The sequence below is a fragment of the Lagenorhynchus albirostris genome, chromosome 9 (genome assembly GCF_949774975.1).
Source record: "Lagenorhynchus albirostris chromosome 9, mLagAlb1.1, whole genome shotgun sequence".
NCBI lineage: Eukaryota > Metazoa > Chordata > Mammalia > Artiodactyla > Delphinidae > Lagenorhynchus > Lagenorhynchus albirostris.
In genome coordinates this window covers 69,207,371-69,214,584 of record NC_083103.1, presented here as the reverse complement: position 1 = coordinate 69,214,584, position 7,214 = coordinate 69,207,371, and the positions used below count along the sequence as shown (strand labels likewise).

The following is a 7,214-nucleotide window of genomic DNA, read 5'->3' as shown; positions in this document are numbered from 1 at the left end:
AAAAAACATTGTCTTTTTCCTCTCTATCCTCCTGAACTCCCGGGATCCCGTCTTCTCCTTTTTCTGCTTTCTGCCTATGAGTGGCTGGCCTTTGTGTCCCAATTCCATGCCCTGTTCCACTAGGAATTGTGCCTCCCCACAGGACGAAGCCTTCTTTTCTGTTGACTCAAACAGGCACCACCAGGCAGGTCTTTCTAGCATCCTTTTCAGTGAGTCTTTTAGTGATGCTCCTGACAAAAGATGAAATAAAAAGCTGAAACCTCAGGGCCTAGGAAGAAAAGAAGCAAACTTCTCAACAGTGGGATCTGTAGCTGTCAGAGCATTAGTGTCTGTGTTTATGACTGTGTGTGTGTGTGTGTGTGTGTGTGTGTGTGTGTGTGTATGTGTGTGTGTGTGTGTTGGGGGAGGATGTGGTGACAGAGAATGAGAAGGAGGCCGAGCTTGGATTTTCCTGAGGCTTATTATTTTCCCCGGTGGTTTAAATTCTGCCTCCCTGCCCCCACCTGGAGTGGCCGTCTAACCTCCCCTACCTGCCCTTCCTAGCTTCCTTCCCTCGCTCCACGATGAAGGTGAGGTGAGGGGAGGCTACAAATACCATGTCACATGGAAAACTCTTCAGTGGATGTTGAGGTGACAGGAGGTGACACAGGGAGAAAGCAGAGGGAGAAGGGAGGGTTGGGATGGGATTACGAGCGTAGGTTTCAGACCCAAGCCTAGATCTGAATGCCAGGGTTAGCACACAATAGCCATGTAGTCACTTAGCTTCTCTTGTTGCAGCATTGACGTCTGTAAATGGGAATATAATAGATTACGTATCCAGAGCAGTTAGAACGCTGTACATTTAATAAAAGCTCAATAAATGTAGATATTATTAGCATTTACTGCCTGGAGGGCAAAAGCTTTGAAGGAGTGGTTTTTATTTGAAGACCCATGAGCAATGTTTCAAAGGAGTATGAAGTACACTAGCCACATGTGCCCTTCACTCTTCTACCACTTCTGTGCGCAAACGAGGGAATAGGCGGATGGGTCGCTTCCCTGTGAGAGGACTTCAGGGAGGTCTAGGGGAGAGGCAGATAAACAGTCGTCAAGGATTCCTTTAAAAAAAATCATGCCTTTATCTCACCTTCAACTAGATGACCCTCTAGGTCCTCTAAAACCTAGTTAATCTACAAATGAATGCTGGGAAGGGTGCAGAGAAAAGGGAACCCTCCTACACTGTGGGTGGGAATGTTAATTGGTACAGACACTATGGAGAAGAGTATGGAGGTTCCTTAAAAAACTAAAAATAGGGCTTCCCTGGTGGCGCAGTGGTTGAGAATCTGCCTGCTAATGCAGGGGACACGGGTTCGACCCCTGGTCTGGGAGGATCCCACATACCGCGGGGCAACTAGGCCCGTGAGCCACAACTACTGAGCCTGCGCGTCTGGAGCCTGTGCTCCGCAACAAGAGAGGCCGCGATAGTGAGAGACGTGCACACCGCGATGAAGAGTGGCCCCCACCTGCCACAACTAGAGAAAGCCCTTGCCCAGAAACGAAGACCCAACACAGCAAAAATTAATAAATTAATTAATAAACTCCTACCCCCAACATCTTCAAAGAAAAAAAAAACTAAAAATAGAACTACCATATGATCCAGCAATCCCGCTCCTGGGCATATAAGCTGGAGAAAACTCTAATTTGAAAATATATGCACCCCTATGTTCATAGCAGCACTATTTACAATAGCCAAGACATGGAAGTAACCTAGTGTCTATCAACAGATGAATGGATAAAGAAGATGTGGTATATTTATACCATGGAATATTACTCAGCCATAAATAGAATATCATGCCATTGGCAGCAACATGGATGGACTGAAGGTTATTACACTAAGTGAAGTAAGTCAGACAGAGAAAGACAAATATCATATGATATCACTTATATGTGGAATCTCAAAAATGATACAAATGAACTTATTTAAAATACAGAAACAGACTCACAGACATAGAAAACAAATTTATGGTTACCAAAGGGGAAAGGGGGTGGGGGAGGGATAAATTAGGAGTTTGGGATTAACAGATACACACTACTATCTATAAAATAGATAAACAACAAGGGCCTACTGTATAGCACAGGGAACTCCAGTATCTTGTAACAAGCTACAATGGAAAAGAATCTGAAAAAGAATGTGTGTGTGTGTGTAACTGAATCACTTTGCTGTACACCTGAAACTAACACAGCGTTGTAAATCAACTATACTTTAATAAAAAAAGAAAAATATATCTATATGAAAGTGAGGGTGGGTGAGGGGATGTTAGCACTGAACTAGCCTATTGGCACTGGGATCCTACCCTACGCCATTGTGAATACACTTTATCACATCCCCAAACAATTCCTCTTCCTCACAGAGAGGACCAGCCAGAGGTGATTAGGTTTGAGGGAAATGGGAAGAGGATGGGAAAGAGCCCTGGGTGGGAGAAGGAGGTGAGACCCTGAATTGTGTTCACCACCCACAGCATAAAACTTTGAAGCCTATGGGCCTTAAATTAGTTGTTCTTCTACCCAGAGTTTCCTCATTAACCTGATGCTGTCCTCCTTGGAAGAAACCAAGACAGCTAGTTTAAGTTTTATGATTAATTTTATTCTGTCAATAGCAGTATCTCATATAGTGGAGGTTGCCGAGGACACGCTTCATTTCTTGCTGGCCTTCACTGCTGAACTTGGCCGCAGAGGCTGTCTTCTCCTCCACCGCCTTGATGACTCCAGTGGCCACTGTTTGCCTCATGTCCTGCAGAGCAAAACAGCCTGGAGGAGGAAGGAAGAATGGGGTTTCTGTAAAGTGACATTGAAGGAAAAAGACTCCTTGGCCTCAGTCAGAGGTGCTTCCCTTCCCAGGACTCAGCAGCCACCAGTCCCTGGCTCACCTAGAGGTGGGTACTCAGAGAAGGTCTCCACACACATGGCCTGGCTGGGGACCATCTGCACTATGGCTGCGTCAGGGCCTTGGGGTTGTCCTCCAGCTTCTTGCCTGAGTGCCAGTCAATCTTTTCCCTCAGTTCAGCAAGCTTGCAGGAGACGTGGGCCATGTGGCAGTCCAGCACCGGCATGGATCTGTCCCGGGTGATTCAAGACTATACCCTGGCGGGGAAGGAGGATGGAATTAGAAGAGATCGGATGGCACCTGTGATCTGGGGCCAACCCTCAACCAACCTGGGGCTTCCGCTGAACTGAGACTAATTTCTAAGAAGCATTTCCATCACTACCAAGCACCAAGGCCCTTGGCTTCCTGGGCACCTACCTGCACCACAAAGCTGCTGGCCTCTATGGGGGGGTTCGTTCTTGCTGTCTCTGACCACGTTGCCGTGTCAGATGTCCTTCACGGACACATTCTTCACGTTGAAGCCCACTTTGTCACTGGGCAGGGCCTCGGGCAGGGCCTCGTGGTGCATCTCCATAGACTTGACCTCAGTGGTGACGTTGCTGGGGGCAACGGGGACTACCATGCCAGGTTTCAGGAAGCCGGTCTCCACATGGCCCAAGGGCACAGTGTCAATGCCTGTCCAATGGGAAGAAGGGCAGTCAGAAATATTCTAGACCCACCCAGTGAGAACTGGCTTCTGGGGGAGTCCCTTGGTCCTGGGGCTCAAGGACCAAGGCCACCTACAGGACTGGCTGTTTCTTCTGTGTATCAGATAATTTGGAAACGCTGGGGGCTTTACACTTTATCACAGCTCAGAAGTCAGGATCTGAACCCTGGCAAGTCCAGACCTCATTTTCAATTCCTTCATTCCTATAGAAGCCCTGTCGCCTCACCTCCAATCTTGTACACGTCTTGCAGAGGCAGCCTCAGGGGCTTGTTGACAAGGCTAGTGGGCAGGAGGATGCAATCCAGAGCTTCCAGCAGAGTCACCCCAGTGGTGCTTCGCTCAACCTTCCAGCCCTTGAACCAGGGCATCTGCGGGAGGATGCAGAATGCAGTGGAGGTGAGCCTGGGGCATTGCTCTCAGCACACCCACCCCAGGGCCAGGACCAGGACCAGGACCCACTCCGCCTGCCCGCAGACCCGGTCCGCACTCACGTTGCTGCTGGGCTCTAGCATGTTGTCGCTGTGCCAGCCCGAGATGGGCACGAAGGCCACGGACACAGGGTTGTAGCCAATCTTCTGATGTAGGCGCTCGCTTCCTCCGTGATCTCCGGGAAGCGCCCTGCGCTGTAGGCGGGCTCGGTCGAGTCCATCTTGTTGATGGCCACGATCAGCTGCTTCACGCCCAAGGTGAAGGCCAGAAGCGTGCGCTCGCGGGTCTGCCCGTTCTTGGAGATGCCCGCCTCGAACTCGCCCACGCCGCCGGCTACGATAAGCACTGCATAGTCGGCCTGCAGGACACAGACACTACGGGGTCAAGGGCTTAGTTAGGGGAGGGGGCGCCGGCCGGGCTGGGAAGCCTGCTAGAGTTCCGGGCAGTCCCGGGTCCCTTGGGAAAGCTCGGGGACGGGATGCTCCCCAGAAGTTGATAAGTTCGTGGGTCCCTTGGTTACTATTGTGCACAGAGGTCCCGCCTCCCAGTCAAACTCTCACCTAGTCCCATAAATGAGCTTTTAGTTCCTTCCTCCCAGACGGACCCCAAGTGATCTACTTGTCTAGGTGTCAGAAAACCTGGTCCCTGCCCCAGCCTGAAAGGGGGCCCGTATCTGAGCCTCACAGAGTCTGTCCTCCTCTGATTCTTTCAGAACTGATGATTGGCATGGATGAGGAAAACCTTCTGAGGCTTATGATACCCTCCTTCCCAGAGTCCCGGAAGTAAAGCCTGAGTTTCCTCCCTTCCTCTGCGCCTGCCCCGCCCCCATCCGAAAGGGAGGGCCCTGGGAAAAAGGGCTGCTTTACCTGGGAGATGCCCATGATCATGTTCATGGGGCATCGATGATGGTGATGTAGTACTTGCTGGTTTCAAACTTCCACAGGGAGATGTGGATGGTAATGCCACGTTCTCTCTCTGCCTTCAGTTTGTCCAACACGCGGGCGTACTTGAAGGAGCCCTTACCCATCTGGGGAGGGGTGGGGAGTGAGTAGAGCACATCGATGGCCAGCAGACTGACCTATCCCAGGGAATTCTGTATTGCCTTAGACCTCACAGCGCACCCTGCTGTCTGCGCTGGACCCACCGAGAAGCAGGACATCCATCCCCCCCACCCCAGCTCCTAGAGGCCAACATCGCACGTGGGTGCCTTACCTCGGCTGCCTCCTTCTCAGACTTCTTGATGGTCCTCTTGTGGATCCCCCCACACTCGTAGATGAGATGCCCGGCGGTAGTGGACTTGCCAGAGTCCAAGTGGCCAATGACAACGATATTGATATGGGTCTTAACTTTGCCTATGGTGGCGGGTTCCTTCCTTCAGTCACTGCTAGAGGGGAGCACGGGGCGGGTGAGGCCACAGTGTTCCAGGCCTGCCTCTCTCCTCCCCTCCCCTCCACTCTGCTCCTGCCCAGCACCCCCCCGCCCCACTTCACAGCCTAGCCCGGAGCCTGGGACATGGTAGCGTCAACTGAAAAGTAAAATACTTGCCAGTTTCACGCCCTGGCAAGAGTCACAATCCCAGGGCCATAGCTGGTACTTCCAAGCAGTCCTGGCCCATTCATCCTTTCTCCTGTGCAAGACTCCCCAGAACATGTTGGGCATTCCCCACCCCTCCCATCCCTCCACCCCACCGCACTCCCCAGCCCCCGCCCACTTCTTTTACAAGAAACCCTGACACTGTGTAATTTGCAGTTTGTCCCCTGCCCCCTGCAAGTCCCTACCTCCAGAGAAAAAGGAACTAAGTCGATCCAGCAAGAGCTGCAGCAGCTGTGATGATAGTCAACAGCTGTCTTGCCTCCTGCTCTTATAAACCTAGCACTGGACCTTCCAAAGCTGACACCAGAGCTGGAACTGGTTTAGGAAATGCTACTCCCTCCCCCAAACTCAATTTCACAGACTTCTTCTCTGACTGATTGGATATTCGGATGAAGAGATGGTGGGTGACTAATGTTCAAAGAGCCCTAGTTACACTAGCCAAGACATGGAAGCAACCTAAATGTCCATCGACAGATGAATGGATAAAAAAGATGTGGTACAATACAATGGAATATTACTCAGCCATAAAAAAGAATGAAAAAGTGCCATTTGCAGCAACATGGATGGACTTAGAGATTATCACACTAAGTGAAGTAAGTCAGACAAAGACAAATATCATATGATATCACTTATATGTGGAATCTAAAAAAATGATACAAATGAACTTATTTGCAATACAGAAACAGACTCACAGGCATAGAAAGCAAGCTTATGGTTACCAGAGGGGAAGGGTGGGGGAGGGATAAATTAGGAGTTTGGGAATAACAGATACACACTACTACCTATAAAACAGATGAACAACAAGGTTGGTATGGCACGGGGAACTATATTCAATATCTTGTAATAACCTATAATGGAAAATAATCTGAAAATAATATGTATAACTGAATCACTTTGCTGTACATCTGAAACTAACACAACATTGTAAATCAACCGTACTTCAATTTTAAAAAAGCCTGTTTAATAAGAGGATTTATACATCCCCATCCCAGTCTCTCAGTTCCTCTCCCCAGAGACCACCACCACAACCATTTTCTTATATATTCACATGTATTCTAAATGTTTTAGCCGCCAAAACCCCATTTCAGAATATCCCCTTGTCCTTTAAGACTGCATTAAAAACTAACTTTACATATGCTCTTTTATACTTTTTTTTTTTTTTTTTTTTTTTGCGGTACGCGGGCCTCTCACTGTTGTGGCCTCTCCCGTTGCGGAGCACAGGCTCCGGACGCGCAGGCTCAGTGGCCATGGCTCATGGGCCCATCTGCTCCGCGGCATGTGGGATCTTCCCGGACCGGGACACGAACCCGTGTCCCCTGCATCGGCAGGCGGACTCTCAACCACTGCGCCACCAGGGAAGCCCTCTTTTATACTTTTGGGAGGAGAACTTCCAGGGCTGTCATATCCAATGTGAAAACCTGGAGCTGCAAGCTAGGGGTGGGGGGTGGGGTGAAGCAGCAGACAGTCTCCCGCCCCTCCCCCTCATCCCCTCCCCCTCCCCTCCCCCTTCCCTCCCCGTCCCCTGCCCCTCCCCCCGACCCCCACCCCACTCCCCCCGCCACCATGCGCTAGAATGGCCTTGCTCACTTGCTCTCCCTTAGGGGACATTTGCTTTCCACGTCAGAT

The 7,214-nt window shown here is 50.3% G+C and overlaps 1 pseudogene; it reads right to left on the bottom strand.

Moving 5' to 3' along the window:
• Positions 1-2,626: 2,626 nt before the first annotated feature.
• On the bottom strand, positions 2,627-5,345 carry LOC132526520 (elongation factor 1-alpha, oocyte form-like; annotated as a pseudogene).
• Between the last annotated feature and the right edge of the window lie 1,869 nt (positions 5,346-7,214).